Source organism: Lutzomyia longipalpis, chromosome 2 (assembly GCF_024334085.1).
Source record: "Lutzomyia longipalpis isolate SR_M1_2022 chromosome 2, ASM2433408v1".
Classification (NCBI taxonomy): Eukaryota; Metazoa; Arthropoda; class Insecta; order Diptera; family Psychodidae; genus Lutzomyia; species Lutzomyia longipalpis.
This window is the reverse complement of record NC_074708.1, coordinates 12,871,720-12,895,106: the sequence shown is the minus strand read 5'-3', so window position 1 is coordinate 12,895,106 and position 23,387 is coordinate 12,871,720. Positions and strand designations below refer to the sequence as shown.

Here is a 23,387-nt window from a genome sequence, read left to right as displayed (position 1 = left end):
GCATTCACAACACTCTATGCAACTCCCAATGGGCCATCAATATAAATCAATATTCTTTCCTCTGCTGGTGCTATTTTGACAAAATCCCCAATAATCTACTAATACGTCTGCCTCCCTCCCACCCTTGAGGGTGTCAGTTGAACTAGTTTAGTCATTTGACGAAAAAGAAAATCCTTCCATTTTTTTAAATCTTGTAAAATTCCTTTAACTACCTATATTATACATATACATTCCATATTGCATATTAAAGATCGCATTTTTTTTTTTAATGAGGCGAAAAATTTCCGGTATGCAGACTGCAATGAAGAATAAATTTGAATTAAATTAATTCGATTCATTTCCATCAGTTCAATGAATTTTAGTCGCACAACTGTTTTCCGATGTAATCATTAATTAATTGAACCATAAAAGCTCTCTTTTTTTTCTGTGTAAAAAAATAAAAAATCAAACTGGCATCTACCTGTTGCACTGTCACTCTTTTTTTTCAGATAAAAAAATAAATTTGTATAGAAAAACAAGCACAGCAGAAAAAAAATTCGATGAAGATTTTTCCATTTGCTTTTATTTTATTCTTGCCACCATCTCTTTCTCGAGCACTGTGTGAGCTTTCAGGGCGACAACACCAATATACTACCCTAATGCTATAGAATGCAAAATACTGCCGTCTCACTTCTACACACAAGGGGTGGGGGTGGTGGAAATTTTTGCAATTCTGAGGCGAGGTGCAGTTAAAATATTCCTGGGTAGAAATTTCCTCAATAGTGGTGCTTTATCGAGAGAAAAAGAGAATTCTCTGTGTGCATGTATGCTTGTGAAAATTTCCCATCATCCTTTGACCCCCTCTTGTGTACTCATAGCCAGAAAACCCGGTTGTTGGGGGTGAGGGCGGGGGATGGAGAAGTTCTAAAATCCACATCATCAGAAAGTTTTGTTTGAAACGATGCACAGTCTCATGTTTCTGCCATTCCAAACCCACCCCCACCCACACCACCCACCCAGCATAGAGTTTTATGTCTGCACTGTGAGGAATAGTGTGTGAGAGTGAGATGGGGTGAGTGCTGGAAAGCAGCAGAGGTGGCCACTCCATGGGAGTTGGGTTTTCACATCCATACCATCCTGAAAAACCCCATTTGTTCGGCATAGAGAGAAGAGAGTTTGCTAAAGCTCACCATGCCAACGGGAATAAAATCGATTGTGACGCCGTGTGAATGTGAATGTAATAGAAGAGGAGAGAAAATTTTCCAATGTGGAAAGTCTCTCCAATTTTATATCCCAACAGAACCCCCTTGTGTGCACATGAATGCCCTCTCGAACCCCGCACCCACTCGCCTTTTAGTTCAATTTTCACAATCCTTTCCTGTGCTATGTGGTTCTTCAACCGAACAAGCCTTTTTGTCATTGACATTTTTTTACACGTGTATTTAAACATGATGTTTACAGAAGATTTTTACATAAAAACTATTTTTTTCTTTAGATTCCTAATTGATTGTTCTTGTGAATTTAAAACAATTTTATTTGAGAGTCAGTTTGAATATTTTTGATGTATTAATTATGTGTAATTTATTACGTCACTATGCTATGATTCTTATAAAGAAATGTAATTTATTAAAGATTTTTTTGACGAGTTTAACTGAATTAACTTTATTTGAAAGAAATGAGTAGCGAGAGTTTCATTCAATAACCATATAAGACTAATTGACTAAATAATTAACTAAATATTTAAGGTAAATAGAATATAACCTTAAATTACCTAATAAGGGATGGTTAAACCAATTCTGAAAACTCTATGGGAACAAAATGACAAACATTTGAGAATTTCAAATGATTTTTTTTGGAAATACTAATTTTAATTTAGTAAATTGTATTTAATATTTTGCCAATTTTATGAGAAAACAAAAATAATAATTTTTTGTTTAAAAAAATGTTAGAAATTCATAATAATTCTAAAAAGAATGAAAAATTCAGAAAACCTTGAAAACTATAAATATGAATTAAAATATAAAAATAAGTCATTTTAGACGTTATAGGGATACGCAGAATTTTCTTAAAGAATTTTACATTGACGACTTAATTAATTAAGGCGTTTAATGGTTCTCAAAGGATTTTAACTGCTTGATCATCACTGAACGCCCTAAGACTTAATAAAAAATAATTTATGTAAAATCCAATTAGAAAAAAAAATCTGTTGGAATTTGTCAGTCGCCAAGGTTCTAAGCTAAGGCGATTAGTGGGCTTCAATAGAGTTAACCTTTCGGGACCACCAACATTCGAACTAAATATTGTTTCATGTAAAACCATAAAAGTAAAAATCTGCTAGATTTGCTAGTTCTTAACTTGTTAAAAAATCTGTATTTCAGTTTCAAACAAGGAATCTAATGATTTATTTAAAAAAAATTTTAAGGAAAGATCCTTACGCAAAAATCGTTATTAGCCAACATCGTAAGAAATCAGTTTAAAATTAGTAGATAAAATAAATGAATTTGAATCATCTACAATTAGGCCAGTAGAATTAGCGGAAAATGACCCCAAACTTTTAAATAAATTCGGCCTAGCCAAATTTTGCACCATTTGATTCATAAAAATATAAGAATTTTTTTAATATTTACCTGCATGCTCTAAAACTTATGCTCATTTCAGAAAATGCGTTTGAAAAATTTTTCATACATTTTTCCATAGAAGCCATCGAAGCCATTGACCGAACATGCGACGTCGCTGAATTTCGTGTTCCGAAAAAGTATGATTTGACAGTTGAGAATTTTCGAGTAAATATTTTCATTTTTGTGGGGATTTTTTTTTTGTGAAATAATGTGTGTTTACTTATTATTTCTGCATTATCTCATGTAGGAAATACTTCTTTTAATCCTCTTTATAATTTGTTGAGTGGAAATTGTAAAAACTATAGTATTTTATGTGGTTTGTGTGAGCAATTTCTTGGAACCCCCCAGTGACGTCACTTATTCGTTCAATAGCTTTGATGGCTTCTATGGGAAAATGTATGGGAATATTTAAACGCATTTTCTGAAACGAGCATAAGTTTTAGAGCACTCCAGTAAGTATAAAAAGGTTTCTTATAATTCTTTGAATCAAATGGTGCAAAATTTGGTTAGTCCCCTTTTATTTGTAGGTAATTTTACATCTCAGCTGGCCTAAATATGTAGATCATTAGAGTCAGAACTACATATATACAATGTGTTGCTTTTTTGATCTAAGACAGTCAATTAAAACGCACGTCTTCACGCTTTCAGCGACGTTTCGGTTTATTTTAAACCATCATTAGGCTTTCAGCTGTACGACACCGTTTTACAATATCAGCTGAAAGCTTGATGATGATTTAAAATAAACCGAAACGTCGCTGAAAGCATGAAGACGTCCGTTTTAATTGACTGTCTCCGATCAAAAAAAGCAATACAACTTTAAATAATCGTTAAATTCTTCAATCAGATATATACAATGTGTAAAGGATATTAAAATAATCCTTGCCTTATATTTCCATTAAATTCTTTAGCCGTATAAATATATAAATATTTGCTATTGCGTAATAAAATATCTGTACCCCGATTGGATGGACTAAGGGATGAAATCACTCTAAATTGCTGTACTTGATGTATATAGTTGCTATGTGGGAGGATGTGATGAATTTACATGCAAAAATGGGGGTGTTTAGTTCTTGTATTCTGAGATGAAATCACATTCCGCATTAGAAGCTGTGTGTGCATTCGGTGAAATGCAAAAGAATTCCTTTTTCCCGTGACAATGGATTTTGCTTGGAAGTATTTGCATGTGCGTTGTATTCGGTAGAGGGTTGCAATTTTTCATTCAGAGCACCCCATCATCCTTTGAGGGTGCTCTGTAGGGTGAGGATATCCTCGCATCCAAACCCTTATGTATGGTGTGTGTGTGTGTGTATGAGTGTACCTATGTGTCGTGGTAGAGTTCATGTGTGCAGCAATACGGTGTTCCTCTTGATGCCAGGAAGGAGATGGGGTGGAATTTTATATGAGCTTTGGCATCACAGGGCATCGAGCCAAAATGAATGGGGCGGTCCTTTTTGTGCGAATGTGTGTATGGCGCGTTTTATTATTTCGTTTCGGCCCAACTTTTCAGTTGGTCGAAAAAGGATCGTGCCAAGTACTCATGTGTTGGTGGGATTTTGTGGGGGAATTTTCTCTCGATGTGTCTGTATTGGATGTGTTGGACGCCGGTCAAAGTGCGCCCCAGCTTTTCTTCATGCAAAAGGACGCATCGTCAACGAAAAAAACTTTCCCACTTTTCCTCTATATATGTGTGTGCGCTATGAGCTTTTTTCACACACACACACACACACACACCAAGGTATGTATGTGGGTGTAGGAAAAAAAAACTTTTATACGAGAGTGCCACACCCTGATGATTTTTTTTCAGCACTCTGGTGGCTCATCTGAAAATTCTGCAAGTTGGGGACAAGAGGAAGAACTTTTTTATTGCTTTTTGGCGACGCGATTTTTGAGGGTCATTGATACTTTTTATTGCTTTTTCATTGTCTTTTTTTTCCATCCAACTCCCAATATGGGAAAAAATCCAATTTTCCCCGTCGATTGGTATGTGCTTCTGCTGCGCTCCTTCGTGAAAATTATTTTTCATCTCACTCACTTTTCCAATCACTGCTGCTGCTGTATTTTTTTCTACACCGTTGTTGTCTTCTCTTGGGGTGAATTTACACAGCAACAACAGCAACAAAACTAGGGGAAATTATGCCATATGATTTTTCCATGAGTCCATGCAGGAGAAAGCTTTGGGTGCAAAATCCTTTAATATTCCGTCCGGGTGTTGGTTTTAATATTGAAAGTGAGTTTCTTTTCATTTATTTCCTGCTGCTTGTTTTTCTTTTTTTTTTCCAACCCCGTATTTCAGCCTCATTCTCTCTCATTTTCTCAATTTTCTCTTCACTTTTCGACCTCCAACCTTTCCCCACAAATGCTTTGACCGTCATCTGTATTTTATTTCTCAACAACACAATTCCACATTCTCGAGGGGGTCCGCTGGACGCGCGGCGGTATGACTCAATTAAATTGAACAACGTGGAGTGATCAATATATGAAATGGACAATTTTTTCGCATCCATTCATTTTTCTCTCTTGGGGAAATATAATATTTGCCGGAAGCACTTGATTCAATGATGATGGAGGGAAGGAAATGATTGATTTAACGTGCGGCTCCGTTGTGAATGAATGGGGGGCACATAGAGGAGATGGTATTCCCGGAATGTTGAATGTGAAACGGTGGAAAATTTGTCGATTTGATTTGATTAGTAGTTTGGTGGTGTTTTTGCTACAGGTACACATAATTGGTTGAGGTCAAATTGTGGACACATACGGAAGCCACTCGCGCAAGGGATGAAGGGTGAGATTTATTTTCAATTTGACAAATTCTATAATTATCAACTCCCAATTCCTGGCCTCAAAATGTTAAGAGGTCATTAAATGTGTAATATTCATACTCATCGTTTGTCTATTGAATTGTCAATTGGCTTAGTTTTCTCAAATTGCATCCACATGAAAATCCTTCGAGATCTTTTTAGCTGTGATTTTTCGTGTTATGTTCACATTTTAGTGCTAATTAAATCAAAGCGTAATCGATCGTTTGTTGTGATTATTTGAAGACAATTTTACTTGTTTTTACTAAATCGTATTGCTTCTGAATAAATATTTTACTTCCTACACAACAGATAAGATTTGAATTGAATTGAGTCTTTCGCATTTTTTGACAAATATTTTTTTTGAATTTTTTCTTTTTATTGAGTCTTAAATTATTAAAAAAAAAACTTTTTCAAGTTTCCAAATTCTTCATAAGAAATTAAAGAAAAAACGTTATTTTTAATAAAAGGACTTCACAGAAAAATACTACAGTATAGGTAAGGAAGAAATAATGAATGCAAGGATCATGCAAAGAAATTATTTTTGACGTCTATTTGGAGTCAATTTTACCTGACTATATACATTTGTGGCGTAAAGAAAAATGTTTATAGAGAATTGACATTGAAACGTAAGATTTAGTCGTATAAAAAAGAAAATCTTAAATATTAGATTACTCTCACGAATATAATCTCATGTTAGAATGTTTATCAAGAAAAAAACTGGATAGAAAATGTTTTAAGATTTTCTTTTATCTTAATTTTAAAGATTTTTTTACGTGGCTTATGAAAAATGTGCAAAAAACGACATAAAGTTTTGTTTATTATTACTTTACATCAAGATGCGTATTTTACTTTACAATTTATGACGATTTTTTGAGTAAAAAATGCAGCAGGAAAAACCTTTGAAGAGTTTTAAATATTTTTAGTATTTTAGTAGATGCAGTATAACCTTACAAGGAGAATAGAAATGGTTTTAGCAAATCGATTCTACAGTAAATTCTTAGCTTGGAATATGGCATGGTCTCGAAATTTTGGAAACTCGGGGACTTTCAAGAGCGATTTTCGAGCCAATTTTGAATCAAAAAATTATTATAAATTAGCTTGCAATCTTGTTAAATAGCCAAATACTGATAAGAATTCAGTAGGTAGGTATTTTCAATTTTGAAAATTACTTTTTGTGCTCAAAATAATTATTTGAAATTCTCACATTTTAGCCATTTTGTTCCTGTAGAGTTTCCAAAATTTCGAGACCATCCCATAATATATTTGAGAACATTTTTACACTGACTTGATACCCTCTTAACTTCGCGAAATGACAATTGTTCTTTAAAGAACATGCAAACCTCAGGAAAATTATTTATGAAAATAAAAAATAAAAAAAACGTAGAAAAATTTTGCAAAAAAAATTCTTATATACAGAATTTTTTATAAATTAATTGGAAAATTCAGATCATTAACTAAATTTTCATTAAATAAACTCAAAATTCTTCTATTGCTCATTCTTAATAACAGCTTATGTATTCAATTATATTTTTATATGTGGGATTTTACATCACTTTTCACGTGGACGTACCCAAAGAAAATCTTCTGTGATTCACTCAAAAATAAGAGAACGCCTAAATGGAGGCGCCTGGTACTTTGACATATAATTGTAACGATATTAGATATAATAATACGGTAATGTGTTTAAAATTAAGCTCCTTTTGTAGGAATTTGGTATTTTGCTGTATGTATTGTTATTCATCGAAGATCAACCGTAAATTGCCAGTATATAGCGTGTGTGGGTGGTTTTGGTGGCTATTGACAGGAGGGTGAGTGCAGTGGGTAGGTATATAGCATTTTAGAGAGATTCCCATTGAAATCAAGGTATAAAATTATCGCTTTCAGCATGATACCTTTGAATGGATATTAGTATTCAGTGACATGCATCTCACGATTTCAAAACATATCACGAAATAAATCATGCATCCGTTAAGGCCAGATCAATATGAGCTTTCCCACACCCCCCCGAAGCCCACTTTTTAAAGCCGATACACGTAAATCGCATGAAAAATCGGCTGAATTTTTTATTTTATTTTATTTTTTGAGTTTTGTTGCCCTTTAGGCAATGAAAAATCATATCTTTTTTTTTTTTCATAATACGGGGGTGCATTGCAACTTTTTCCGCACGCGTATCCGTTGTTTGATGTGGAGAATGTGGGAAAAAAAAAGAAATCGGAAGATAATTAATTAGGTTTAGGCCCATACGTTAATTTTTATTGTCGGATTAATTTACAGGCGGTAATCATTTATTTATTGTCCCCCATATCAATCATAGTATTGATTGCTTCCGCTTCAGGAGAATACGTGGGGTTTCCTACATGCGGGGGGATGGGGGTGGGCATTGTGTACAGAGGGTGTGTGGCAATGCGTGGGTGTGCGTTTGAGGTAGATTAACAACAAAATGTCCACAGGAAAAATGCACCAATTCACCTGCCTCAATGGCAAACGATTTTGCATTTTGGCTAGGCGCTAGGCGTCTCTGCTTGCAACCATCATGCAGTTCCACCTGAAAAAAAAAAGCTTACAGCTCGCGATCATCCACCGCGAACCACCGTTGGTCTACTGTGGGGAACTGTAGGGGGTGTTGGGGGTGGTTGGGCAATGTGGGCGAGGGTGGGGGGGTGGCTAGTGCAAAAATATATTTTCAGGCGGCGGCGAATGCATAAAATGCAATAATACATTTTCATCCATTTTGTCCACTCGGTGTGTGCAGCGGACACGGAGCAGGGCAAAGAGAAGTATATATGCCGTCGTCCTGGCTCTCGACACATACCATCAGGGATGCACCCAGCAACTGGACAGATAGATAGATAGATGAATGTGCTCCTGACGCGGTGTGCACTCCATATAATGCAATCCCACCCCCTTGGACCACCCCACCCGCGCCCACCCATCAATGCATTTCGTGGAGTGCACAGAGAGCACACATATATTTGCTTTCAAATCCCGCACTATGAGTGCAACTGACAGCCATCCGGCCTTCATCTCATTCCGGGCGGATGCGAGTTTAATATGCGACGCATAGAAAAACCCACAGTCAACCCTTTCGAAATCCACCCCCCGCATGGGCACTACCACCCCCCCAGCTGCAGCCTCGAAAAAGCTCTTTGCCATAGTGGCATACACTCGCACTTGTGGCCGGTGGTGTGCACTTTTGCACAATTTTGCTGCGAAAAGCGCGAAAACTATGCTGGACGCTTCGGTAATTTAATGTCCTGCCACCACCCTCCAACCCCCACACCAACCCTTCGCGGAACACCCAAATGTCCCATCTGAATGGCGCTCTCTCTCTCTCTGTCTATTCATGGTGGAAATCTAAATTCACCCTCCACTGAACCACCCCCCACTGTATGCGGGAGGCAATTTTTAGACATCGCACGCTCATCCTCTTTTTTCCAACTTATCCTTGTAAATTGCACTTCGTTTTTGTCCCGCCTATCTTCTCGTTGGTGGACAAAGTGATTTGCAGAGTACTCCACATAGATATGTATGTAGGTAGGTCTAACGAACTTATCTAACGCATTTTCTGCTGCAGACTAGTGTTGTATGTTTTATAAAAGCAACGGAAATTGCGTAAATGAAGCTACTACACATTGTGGGTAATGTTTTAGTACTTATTGTTAGAACAAAATCTATCAGATTCATATTACTTTTAAAAATTCTTTGTTAAGTTCTTGCAAGAAAATATTACAAAATTTGTTGAAAATTGTGAAATTGAATATTTTACTGTGTTAATTTTCCTCCTTTCAGTATTAACTATTCTAAACACGATAGACGCTAACCGTTTTATTGAAATTTTAAAAATATCGAACCGTTGGGCCTTATTCAGCGACCAAGAAATCCTTGAAATATTTGAATTTTGTACTGAAATTTCAAGATTTCAAGCGAATTTCAAAGGTTTCATGGTATCTGAACAAGGTCCAACGGTTCGATTTTTTAAAATTTTAATAAAAGGATTAGCGTCTATCGTGTTTAGAATAGTTAATACCAAAAGTAGAAAAAGTAAATATCTTTAAAATTCAATTGTTTAGATTTTCTTTTGTAAAGAAGGATTCTAATTTCCTAATTTTATTGGCTTTATTATCTTGTTTTAGAGTTTCTTGAAATTCAAGATTTAATTCTGAACTAAAAACAAATATTCTCTGATAAAATTTTATATTTTGTGACTTAATTCTTAAGTCTGAACAAGCTATTGTAGTCAATTTTTTTTTGGTAATTGAAAGCTTTATAAAATTAAAAAAAAAAAGAATTTCTTAAATAAATCTCAAAAATAGGTACTTAATTAAAATAAACTACAAACTATTTAATTCCGTATGGCAAATACTTAAATTTTATTACTTTTTTAAGGACCGATGGGACGTTTTCGTTTCATAAATCAATATTGAAAATGCCTAATTTTGCATAATTAACAAACATAAAATGATTATCAATCAATCTAATAGAATAATGGACTAAAAACTTTTAAACATTTTGCTAATACGAAAAGATCCCACATAGGGTTCACAGGATCAGGAAGGACAAAAAACGAAACGTTTAAAAATCACATTTCTTTTTCTTAAAAATATCAGAATTTGAGCTCAAAGATGCCCTTAAAAGTGTTTTTAATGCATTTGGCCCAGTAAACTCCTTAGGTCCTTAAAGGGCTCAGAAGATACCTGATTGCAAAAACTATTAGAAAATGTGAAAACAGTGTCCATAAAATGATTACTACGGTAAAATCGACAAAAGCCAATCATTTCGACAAAATTCAATCATCAGACTTTACAAAAAGCTCTATAGGCAAGCAGATAAAACGATGAGTAATTTGTAAAATACTTCGAAGGCTTCATCCCTTACAAATCTACACAATATTATGCTTTTCCAAGAAGTCGAAAATTCATTTGATAAATGGATTATGCATATAATTTCCTAATTTCCCAAATAGGGTTCATTGTATGAGATGGAAATGTCAAAACATTCATTCGTAGGGAGGTGCAGAAGACTTTGTTTCCTGTGTCATGAAATGGAACTTCCCCGTGTGCCTCGGGATTGTTCTTAATGCAAGAGGCATAGAGAAATTTCCATTAATATTTGATATTTGTCCATGGTTGGGACTTGCATAGTCGCATTAAAATGTCACATTTGTATTTTCGTTTGGATGTGTTGGCCGGGGGAAATTGGGGAAAAGGATGTCGCCTTCCTCTTTTTCATACATCCCCAAAATTGCACTGTATAGTGTGCCCCGCATGTTCCTGGGCTATATGAAGGCATCCCCCAATGATGGATTATTATCCTGAAAATCCGGACCTACATGATGCATAAATATGTAGGAGGGTACAATTTCCCAGAGTGAACATTACCACCCCCCTGCCACACCCACCCAACCTCTCTTCTCACATCTCAAGTCCAGGATGAACCAACTTTTCATCCATTCTGACAGCAAAATCGGATGCTCTCTGACTTTCCGCCCTGCACCCACCGACGCATTGTACATGGGCACTGCCGCCCCGAACTATGTAGTGGACTGCATTCAGCGGGTTGGGTGGTCATCCACTTTGTCGCTATATGGAAATATAATGGGTGATGCACCAGCAGTGCGAATGCACCATAAAACAAAACAGGTACCATCGTCACAAAAGGCAAATACACAGCGAGAGGGTAAGGTGTAGGAGGATTGCGATGGGTAGACGGGTAGACGCTAAAGTTTGGGTGACTGGCGTTCGAGACAAGTACAAATGGATACCGCGAGGGATGGGCAGCATCTATCCATCCCCCGTCGTTCTCTCTGGCTTTTTTGCACCCCTTTGCCCAGCCACCCCCAACTGAGGCAGAATTGAGATATAATACCCGTACATCGGTGGACAAATGCGTCGTACACGTGGAATGGGGTTGGTGGAAAAATGTGAAAAATTGCACTCAACACTGATATTTTCACCCTCCCCCATCTCAAATGGGCGTGGAGGGTGCTTCAACATACCATCCCCCGTTCACTCAAGGGAACATGGAGCTTCACAGGGAAAGCTGCGAGAAGGGGGGAAAATGTGCATCTCCGGGACATTATAAATGAGAGATATTTCAGTGGAATCATAAGTTTTCATCAAAATCCAATTATAAAGTGCATTAGGAAATGTTCTCAAAGAAAAATTTTCATTCATTTTAATTTCTGTATGCTCTTTGTGCTGTCTAGGAAAGAGCTTTTCATCTTGTGCTTGATGAAATTTTACGAAAGCAAAGATGTTCAAGGGAAGAGCATTTTGAAAACTTGTTATGTACACCACAACAGAGTTTTCAACGAGATTTTCTTGCATATGTATGTTTTATTTGATTTCAAAGTGAAAATTTAATTTTTTTTATTGAGTTTTAGGGATGCTCTTAATTAGAAAAAAATATATTTTTTGATTATTATTACACCAATTTTTTTTGGTAATTTCTAAATATAGGGGTAGATTCTGACAAAAATCTTTTCTTTTCTTTTCAAAAAAATCTTAAAGTTGTAAGATTTTGACAATTGAAGTTTATTACACTATCGTTCTAAAAGAAAAAAAAAGAATTTGTTCTTCTGGAAAATAATCAGAAAGATTTTTAAAAATCTCCGGAAAAATAATTTTCTTCAAAAATCTGATTAAAGAAAGAAGCAAACTGTCAAAATATTATAAGATTTTTCCACGAATATCAAAGATCTTATAACTGACGAATTGTAAGAAGGAAAAAGGATTCCTCTTCTAATAAGGACTTTGTTTTAAATTAATTAATTTACCTATAATTTTACAAGATTTTGCAAATTGTTGCAAAAAGTTTTTTTATAGCAATCCAGACACATACCAAACACAGTAAAAAAAACGTTAAATTTTAAACGATTTATGTCGGCTTCAAAAGAATTTCGCTTTATCTGTTTGAGAAATATAATATTTTGAGCTTTTTCCAAACTCTCCCCCATTCTTAATAACTTTGTTTACTTTGAATGCTTCAAAACCCATAAAACGTTAAAATTTTCTTAAAATCTAAATTGATTCGGTTAGAAGAAAAACTTTAAAATTCCTTACCCGAAATTTAACCGTCCGAATACTGTGACCAAAACACTTACGCGCATTACTTTTGGGGTAGCTGACCGACCCCATAGAATTTTTCGCAAAAAAGCAAATTCTTTCGATCAAATGGGCTTTGAAGTCTTTTGTCCATTTTAGAACACAAAAATTATTTTTAAATGGATTTTTTGATGATTTTTTCAATGAATTTTTTGAGGTTAGAATCGTCAAGAAAGAGACAAAGAGTGACAATGGAAGAAAATTGGAATAAATTTGACCGTTACACCAATTTTTGAATTCTCTCTTCTTACATTTTTGTTAATAACTTTTTTTCTGGTGATCGGATTGACCTCAAATATTCACACAATCTTCTCAGATAACCAAGGAACTTATTTCCAAAAGCTTGGTTCTATACCTTAAGGAACTAATGCGTAATTAATCGAAATATAGCTCTGGAGTCCTTCACCTACCCTTCATAGTAAACGAAGGGTTAAAAAAATGTTCAGGATTGAATTTTTTAGACAAATTTGAAAACAGTTGCAAAAATTAAAAAATATTATATATCTCTAGGAAAATCTGGGTTTTAAGGAAGGTGAAACTAAATGAATTCTTTTTGATTCTGTTTTGGAGAAACCTTTTTTATTTAAATAAAAAACATTTTAAAAAAATCATTTTTTGTGTAGGTAAGGTACACCACTACACGTGGTTTCTACCTCCCTTGCATTTACCAACCTCTACCCGCAAAAAAGCAACTGCATTATGAGCGAGGTATGAGGCTGTGGGAGCTGGAGAAGAAGACGTAATTAAGAAATCTCATTATTTAGATTAAAAGAATGAAGAGTGTGCAAGAAATTCTCATTTGAAATTCCAATTAGAGTACCCCCAGAGGGTTGAAAAGAAACCCCCTAGTATGGAGTATGTTGGAGACTTTTCTACATACATGGGAGGCGATGTAGTCAGCGTACTATGTATGGGGAGAGTATGTGGCATGATGGAAAAGCTCTCAAGGAGCGCCTTTCATGGTGCGATTTAATGGTGAAATATTACTCTTCGGACGGATGGGTGCATGATGAAAATTTTGCGAGGAAATGACACGGCCTGATGCGAGAAAGACAAAAATGATGTATAAATGTGCATATTCGGAAAATGCAATAATTTATCTAGATGTATTCCTCCATCGAGGCCACCCCGCTGTCTCCCCCTTTTCGCGTGGTCATTGTGCGATGACCATGAGAGTATAGGATTCACGTGGGGGGTGGTGGTATGAATGATGCGAAAACACCAAACATTGCAAAGTAGAATTTCATGTGAATGATAAATGCATTTCGAGGTTGTTACATTTTCACAATACCCCATATTATCCCGTCAGGCATTTTGTAATACACTCCTCGCACTATTTGCAATTTTCACTATTTTCCATTTTGAATCTTCATTGCGTTATACATAGTTGAGTAATATATGCATATATGTATGTATGTTCATCAATGGATTTATGATTTTGAGATTTTGCATATTAAGGAGCACCACCCACCTCCAATTTTTGGTTCCATCGTGGTCTCTCCATTGATGGATTTGCTGTCTCTCAAAAAAAAAAACTCTTGGAATTATCACATTTTTTTTGCGGCACAATCTATCGACCACACATGACTTTATTTGGCGAAATCGTGAGGAAAACTGAAGACAAGGAGATACTGGATGTTTCTAGAGCGAAAGGGAATTTCCTTTAATGAAATTATCTCACGAATTGAAAACTTGATTTTTTTCTCACACACAACCCCCTTTCGCACGTTTGCACAATCAATTCAACCCTTTTGCTTATGTTTTGAATTGATAGCACCCAGAAAAATCTTCTCCAACAGGTTTTGCATTCACAGCATCTTCACCATCAAAAAAGGGTTACATGAGAATGTGAAGCAGCATACCTACATTCTTTAATTTTCATCTGACCGATCATTTATTCCTTTTTAGCTGTGATTCTCTTCTTTTTCTCTTTTTTTTTGTCTTCGTTGGATGTGTTTTTGTGCGCATTGAAAACTCCGAAGCGTATCATTTAACCCGTTCATGTTTGCCCTCCAACAGCTCAGAGCAATATCGATGAAATTGGTTTAGTTTAGCATTAAACATGAAGGTAAACTTGCTTTAATGAATTCACTTTTGAGCACGATTTTTTCAAATAACGCGCCAGGATTAATGGCAGGGAGAAATGAAGACTGTGCAAACGTTAAAAAGACCAATGACGCGTGAATAAATCTGTAAAAAATTGCCTCCCTTTATTGAATTTTTCCATCCTGGCACAACGGATGGGAAACTAACAAGTGAATAAAGGATTAAATTTCTGTAAACATTAAATGAAAGGGTTTTCCCTGATTTTATTTTTTAGAATTTAATTTTTAATCTTGTGATGTTTGTAAAGAAAAGAAAGTTTTCATTTTATTTAGTTTCAAGATGAATCAGGGAGAGGAAAATAGTTTCTTTGCAAAAGGAGGTTATTCGTTTCATCATGGTAATAACACATCATTCGAGAAAGCAATACGCATAATTTTAAAAAATTATCAAAGATAAAAAAGAATAAGAAATCACTAAAGAATCTTTTTTTCAACTGAAATCAGATATAGAAGTTTTACGAAGAATTGCTCAAAAATGCAAATAATGACGTCACTCTTTCGTTTTTTATTCTTTCTTTGGTTTCTTTTAATACATGAAGCATTCACGCACTTTTCTATAATTTTTTCGCAAGGATTTTCATGTTTAATGCTTTGAAAGAGATAAAAATATTATAGTGACGTCACTATTTGCATTTTTAAATAAATGTTTGAAGTCTTTTTTCTGCTCATTTTAAATGGGAAATGCAAAGTTAACTTATGGATTTCTTTTTCTTTGTTTTGTTCTCTACCAAATTACGCATATCCTGATTGTTTTCTCGAATAAGAGATTTTTCATATATAAACGAATAAACTCCTTTATTTGATTATTTTGAATGGTTTACGTAGCATGACATAAAGTTGGATTCATTGCAAATAATTTTATTTCGTTCTTTTAGGAATATAAAGACTTCACTTTAAAGAATTATAGATCATTTAATTATTAATTAATTTCAAACAATATTTAACATCAAAATAAAAAACGATATAAAAAATAGATTTTAGAAATTTGTAAAAAAATAACGAACAGAGTCATACAATATTGAAATATTCCTTTTGAAAACCATTAAAATATTTCATTCGTATTGTGATTATTATGTTATTTTTTTTATTCTCCCTTTTGTTATCTTTTCCCCACATATATGTATGTATATAATAGGGACGTTTTGTTTTATTTACCAAACTTTTCCACACTGCATTTTCCGCTTGGACTCTCGTGGTCGGCATACATGTTTTCCACACTCTTTCAGTGAGGAAAAAAAGTGCTTTTCCCCTCAAAAGTTTTTCTCTCATATATTTGATTTTATTTATGCAAAATAAACTACATGGCGAAAAATTAAGTACCTTTAAATGTCATGTAATTAAATTAGAAAGTTACCTATTGCGAATATATAATTAACTTTTCTCTCTGGCTCTCGGGGTGTTAAATTGTATTAAATTAGTTTCCCTTAAAATTTGCATTTTGCCGAGAATAGACCCCAAAAGATGCGCGCGGATGGGGTAGAAGAAGGAGCACCAACTCGCTGGTGGAGTTTGTGATTCATATGCATTATTATAAATAAATTGAGAGGAGGAAGATGCGGATGGGTTTGTGATGACTTCTCTTTTCACAATAATTCACAGCATTTCATAACAATAAATGATGTTCACGGGACACAATTTATGCAAATTTACTCACTTACATTGTGCAAAAGTGGAAATTTTATATATTACTTTCATACATACACAAAAATATATATATCCAACATGTTTGTGAATTTTCCATTTCCATCCCCCACGCGATATGGTGGAAGGAGAGCGCGAGGGGGTTTTGTTGGAATTTCGCATTCAAACTAATTTTGATCTCAATTTATGAATTATTGTATAACGCCAGAGAATTTTGGGGGTGAAATGCATTTTGAGCCCGCATGTTTGAAATGAGGAAAAGCTGCGTAATTAAAAATTCTTTCACTGTTAGACGATGGGTGCGTTTTTCGCAAAAACATGTCACCCTGTTTTTCAATTTGTTTCCCATCAAAATCACATACAGAGCCCAGGCATTTTGATAGTTTCACCGATAGGGAACATTTCCACTGAATTTTCCGAGCGCAAAGGGGGGATCGGTGGTTGTGCGGGGTTGGGGGGGGGATGTGAGGTGAAAATTTTAATGATGTAATGAAACAATTTCCATTTGAATTTCCCGCACATCCATGAAAATCCAAGTTAATTCTTTTGGGTCTATTTTCAAGTCATTAAGTGTACATATAAACTACCAACCATTTGGACATCCACGCGGAGGAAATTACCCCACCGCAACCCCTTTTCGGCCAAACCTTCTTTAATGGGCAAAATTTTAACTTTTTACTTTGCACCAAACAAGACCCCTTTGCTGTGAATGAATCTCCAATGGTGATGCGTTGTATATTAATCCGTAAATAAATTAAGGCAATAAAATGCGGTGGGCGGAAAGAGCTCATCCAAGGTGAATTTTTCGCCCCAAAGTGGCTCGCTCTTGCAAAACACTTCATGCATACTAACTGGACATTTTGAACGGAGCTGCTGTGGGGGAAAACGCACCAATGGACTCTTGAGGATGAAAAGTTTGAGATTAAGGGTCAAAAAGGACTCATCTTTCCGGCTAAAAATGCCCCCCCCCCTCATGGATCCCACGCTATGGGCCTCATGGGTATTCCATGGTGAATTCGCAGAGGATGGAGATCAAACGGTTAGATTAACAATTTTAGCATATTCTAATTGGGATTCTACTAAACCAAAAGGTACTATGTGTGGTTTAATGTACCTAAATTTCGTCAGTGGAGAGGGCTTTTGTGTGAAATTTCAAAATTTCCTTAGGCTGATGGTCATTTTTAGGAATTTTTTCGTGAGAAAATTCCAAGATATATTCATCAGAAATTAAGTAGATAGACTAGGGTATTGTTCTTACCGTTTTTAGAATGGGTTTGATTTTAAAATATTTTTTTTTATTTAATTCAAGATTTTCCCAGGACTAAAAAAAACTCGCGAAAATTTCTGAAATTTTGTTAAAAAAAAATAAAAAATAAAATATAACTGTTAGACTTTAGACTTTTTGTTAAAGAAATTTTTTAAAACAAATAAAATTTAAGAAAACTTGGATTTATTTAAAAACAAATTTTTTTTTTCAAAATCTATATATTCCTATTAATTTTTAATAATCTCTTCTATGTATATAGTTGAACATTTTAAAAATATTTTCGTCGTCAGGATCGTTTCTAGAAATCTGTTCAAGGGTAGGTTTCACGAACTTTTTTTTTTTTAATTTAAAAAAAACTAAAATAGTTAAAAAAAAAAAAGTTAGAAGTTGAGATTTATAAAAATTGAGAATAAGTACCTACTAAGCTGTTTTAAGTAGGCTTTAAGCCTCCTAAGCTAAGTTTAACTCTTTGAAGATAAGCCTAAGTCCTTAGGCTAAGCCAGAGTTTTTTAAGACGGGCCCTAGTTTTTAAACTAGATATAGGTTTTTAGGATTCTATTAGGATTCTTGTTTTTAGGATTTTATTCGTTTATTATTCTAACGTTTGATGTTTCTTTTCTTGTTTGTTATATGGATTCTGGCTTTTTTTTTTCTCTAGAATTTAACATTTTTTCCTGACGTTTAACTCTTCGTTTCTGACGCTAGAACTTCCTATTCTAATTCTAATTTTTAAACATTTTCTTATGATCTCTAAAGTAATAACTCTTAGTGTATTTAGGCACACAAACACCTTTCTTTGCTACATCCCACTGATAGTTGGTTGTGACCTTTAAACAAGTGAACATGTTAACACTGAAAACCCATTCTGTGCCCTTCTGTGAATGCTCTTGCCCTTATTTATGGGTAAGGTAAAATGAATAAATTTTATGCCGATAGACAAGTTCCTCTTGTTATGCTACCCCCAGATGTCTCTGGGGTTAAGGGTACGGCTGTACCTTTCGTATCGTCCCGGGACGAAACTTGAACCCTTGTCAGTCGTGGTTTCCCGCATTACGCCAGACACGCGTGCCACAAGGGATCCCTCTTGGTACTTTGAGGATGATACCGAGGAGAGATCAAAGGGGGTCATACGCTTTTCACCTCTACACACCCCTTACGCACTATTCCGATCTGGGACGATATTTAGCCTCCGCATTGGGTATAGGGGATGAACGAGGAAAGCTAAAATGCATGAAGGGATTTTTTATTACTTCACCCCAACCCCTTTGGAAGAAGCTCTGATTGTTTACTGTATATTGTGATGTATAAATTGCATTTATTTAATTCACACTCTGACACAAATTTATAAATATATCGTGCTACAGTGCAATATAAAATAATAAAATGCCAGTGGAATATTACAAAAAATCGCGGGGGGTTCTCGCGGGATATTAAAAATAAACTCAGGCATTGGCTTTTGCAGACAAAAATCAAAAAATGGGGAAAAGTATTAAATTTTATAAATAAAATCAAATAATATTGCAGCAATAGAGGTTTATTGAGTGTAGAGCGGCACGGAATTGATTAATTACTTCGAAGTAATTGAACACAACACACACCCACCCCCTAGATCCCCTTGGCCAATTGTTGTAATGAAGGCGGTTGGTACATTGAGTTTCCTCCGGAGCAAGCTGGCGTCACTGAGGGTCTCCTAAATGGGGATGGCTGTTGTGGGGAGGTGGGAGTTTGATGCGGGAGAAAATGGCCCATAATGCCCCTTCATCCGCGGCATTCGGTGGTGTGGAATTAAGACCACTTCATCCATCAACTCAAACCATTCAAATCAAACCCAAATAAGATTCAAAGGGGTTCGGGGTCCACCTAGAAGCGGGGGGCGAGACTCCGGGTGTGTGTGTTGTACCCTCGTTTGGAAAAGTGTGTTTGTCCAGTGTGAGATGAACAAGCACAAGCCTGAGCAAGAGGGGGTGGGTGGTTGGTTTAGAGACCAACAAGTAATTTATTTAGCCACGTCCGCCATTTTCCTAAACCCCTTTAATTACAGCGAAGGGTGTTGTTTTAATTTCGTATAAACCATCGTGAATACGGAGGGGTGGGTGGTTTGAGAATTTCACTCTGGTCATCTCCTTTCGCCCATCCACCCTCATCATCTTCACCATACCCCCCATGAATGAATTCCGGGACAACATACGAAGCTTCGAAGGGTTGGAATTAGAGGAGGAAGCCATGGGGGGTGGATGTAACGCGCAGATGGGTTGGGGGGTAGCTCTAAAACCCTTATACACCACATAGATCTACTCAGGGGCTACGGAGGAAAATCCCCCGAAAATTTCTGTGTAGAAAATAATGGGCAAAACTTATTATGCATGCGGGCCAACACCTACACATCTACTTTTGGTATGTTCCACCCATGTGTACGCCATCAACCATCAACTTACATACAAATACACTCCGACGATGAAAAAGAGGGTTGAGGTGAGCATCATCAGGAGAGGGTTGCATGGGTGATGCGAGGAAAACTATGGATGAAATTTTCATGGCGTCGAAGAACCATTTTTTCGTAGGGGTTGGGTGTGGGGGTGTGAAGAAAAAGTTTGTTTTCCAGCCCGGTAACCCGGTGCTTTTTGTGCCTAATCGAATTTCTAGCACCTCCCCACACTTCTACACCCCCAACACAGTGCGTCTCGTGGTCCCATTCAATTTAGTTTACCGACCTGACTCTTTTTTCCCACCACAGCCAAAGTCAAACAAAGTTGTTGATAAATGAATTTTTCCCAAAGTCACCCTCACCAATTTTCACCTTTGCACACTCACCCCACGCAAGCCCCCCAACTCACTACATACTGGTCAATTTAGAAGCTCAATAGAGCTGTGATAAAAAAGTCCCGACACAGCGTGGTTTATTAACGATGCCTTGAAAAATATTTTCCAAAGTTCTACCTTCAAATTCTTGAGAAATTTTAGGTGGATGTAATCTTCTTTCCATTTTGAGTTTAATTTTAAAGCCCCTATTAGGCTGACTAGTCGGTTTCTTTGTTTATATTGATACGATTATTTTGATAATTAAATTGAGAGAAAATCGTCGTTTAAATAAGGAAAAAGAGAGGAAGAAACTTGAATAATTTATTAAATTTTCACAAAGTCTAAATTCGAAATGGTCTTGAAACGTTAATTCTTAACCGATCTTCTTAAAATTTAGCATAATTGATTCGAAAACTCTCCCTATAAAATCTATTTGACTTTTGCAAAAATAATTGCTAAGAGTATTGAATAAATATTAGAATATTTTAAATATTGTTTAAGAAATGTTCTCTCTCTTTTTTTTTTTTAAGCATAAATAGAAATGATTTTAAATCTTCAATTTGTACGTGTATTTTTTAAATCACTCTTAAAGTGCTTAAAGTAAAGAAAATTATTAAAATTATTACAAAATAAATATTCAAGCTTGATTTGAAAATCTGGACTAAAAACGTTAACTGTTTTACAATCATTAACGATCATTGGAACTTTTTAATCACATTTTGGTTTTTTTTTAAGTAGGTAGGTTTGTTATAAAGGTTTTATTAAAAAAAAAAACTTCAAATTATTCTATCTATTCAACCAATTAAACCCTCAAAATGAATTTAACTTATTAAAAAAATAGTATTTAGGTTAGAAAGCTTTGACAGAAAAACCTACTGATAATAAATAAATAAAACAAAATATTAATCTTTCTAAATCAGAATAAATCCTATCCGAAATGAAAAAGAAACGTGTCTAGGATGAAGAGCAATATTTTTCCCAATTTTCCATTCCATTCTTTTTCCGAGAATTCGCTTTCTGTTCTGCTGACAGTAATCAGTACCTATCTACGTAAAACTCATAAATTGTAAGCGAGAATTGCTTTATATCATTAAAAAATTCTCAGAATAAAGTTCAATGCTTTATCTCATTCAATAACTTTACGTTTTTTTACTGGTTTTTATTTGCAAATTGCATTCAATTCGAATTTGCGACTCTCCATTTAACGTATTTTACGAATAAATATTAATATTGCAAAGCACCTCAACTCAGATATGCTGTAAATGCTGTAAATTACAAAACTTCTATGCGTAAAAGAGAAACGTGGAGTGAGATTGGGTCAATTTGATATTGAATTATTATTCAAATTTTATCCCATGTCTTTCCCTTTTTTGGACCCTCAATGCTGTATGTACGTGAGATGAGAAAATGTGTGGTTGATTTTGATTAGGAATCCTAATTAATTTATCATTTGTCTTGTGGCCGGACATCCCGAAATCCCACATGCCTGAGAAAAGTTTTGCGAGGAAAATAAATAGACTTTTCCACTGACATCCATTTATTTATGAAAATTTTGTAAAATAATCTCATTTTCCATGTTACACAACCCACCCATTCCATGGAAACTTTTCTCCGAGTGATTAATCAAACCGATGGGTCAGCTTAGATGATCTTTGTTTAAAGGGAAATTTTATATCAGAACCCATTTTCCATTTACTTTCCTCCGCCGTTCACGTTACCCCACCAACCCCTTTTGTATGTACGTACAATCAACCCGGGCGTCCATATTATTTCCTCCAACAGTGGAAAAGGGGGTGGTGGTGTTAGGAAAATGGTAGAACGGCATGTTTTTAGCGGGACAATGTCAAATCACCGGGATTTTGGCTTTTTAGAGCTATCGATCAAATTGCGTCAATATTAATTAAAATTTAATTATTAACTCGCCATGTTTTCGAAGCTGAAAAGAGAAAATGATCAAATAACTGCCGTGTTAGAGATTTTGGGTATTTTTTGTCAACCCTATCCCAGCGTTGCTCTTCAAGAGAGCGTATAGTCCTGATAATCGGGGACAAGGGATAAACCCTTTTCTCAGGATATAATTCCACATCACAACAACAAAAAGATATATATTTGAAACTCGTTTCGGTGGGAGATAAAAGCAATGCAAAGTACCAAATGACCGTTGTCGAGCTTCTTTCAACCTCTATTTATCATCTTGTCTTCCTTCGGTGTGTATACGCCGCATAACCCCTTCTAAGAATGGTCTAACCCTTTTATTTCGATCCCTTCGGGTCACACAGACGTCTGTGGAAAGTCCGTGAGAGTTTTTTTTCTTATTATTAATTCTGAACATCATTCCCCATCAGGTTTTTTATTTGGAACGTAAAATTAAAGATTTTGAGGCAATTTTATGAGACATTTTTGGAATTTAGATTAATTTTTTAATTATTTTTTTTTAATAAAAGATCCCTCTAAATTTCTTTTATTGCTTTTTCATGTTTATATGTAGTAAACCAAAATATAGGGATTGTTTAACAATAAACAAATTCCTTAGATTTTTATGAACGATTTTTGAGTCAATTTTGAAATAAAAAAAATTATATTTTGATGTATTTTTGTTTTTGGAAAAATATATTAATTTTTAATATTTGTTTGTGTAAAATTTCCATAATTATTGGACCATTCCTTAATTAATCATTCATTCAAATTTTTTTCAAAAAAATGGATTAACTATTCAAAAATAATTTACGCTTTGCATTGAAAATGTTAATTAGTTAGCCCTAAATAAAAACAAAGGGTATTTTGCTTTAACTAAAAATTATAAAATCATCTCTAATTTTGTTACATTGTGCATCAAAATTATTCAGATAGTCTATATCGATATTGGATTTAGTTGTGTTTGGATGCAATTCATGATTTTAACTTGTTTTGCATTATTTCTAATTATTTTTTAAATTAATATTAAAATTCTTCAAATTGTTTGACTGTCGTAGGTTGACTACTAACTTTGAAAAAATTAACAATTTTCCAAAAAACGGGAAAATCTGTGATAAAAAATGTTTCAAAGGTCTATTATAAAGGATTTGGGGTTAAGTATT

General features: G+C 34.9%; 1 protein-coding gene across 4 annotated transcripts in view; it reads left to right on the top strand.

The window, feature by feature from the left end:
* LOC129790657 (homeobox protein prospero) overlaps positions 1–23,387 on the top strand; it is a 205,145-nt gene that overhangs the window by 23,723 nt on the left and 158,035 nt on the right. Inside the window, exon 1 of one of the 4 annotated variants that reach the window (XM_055828273.1) lies at positions 5,313–5,379. The exons of the other annotated variants lie outside the window; for them this stretch is intronic. The gene's annotated coding sequence lies outside the window, so the exon portion shown is untranslated. Of the gene's footprint in view, positions 1–5,312; positions 5,380–23,387 lie in introns of those variants that run through there. 4 annotated transcript variants of the gene reach the window in all.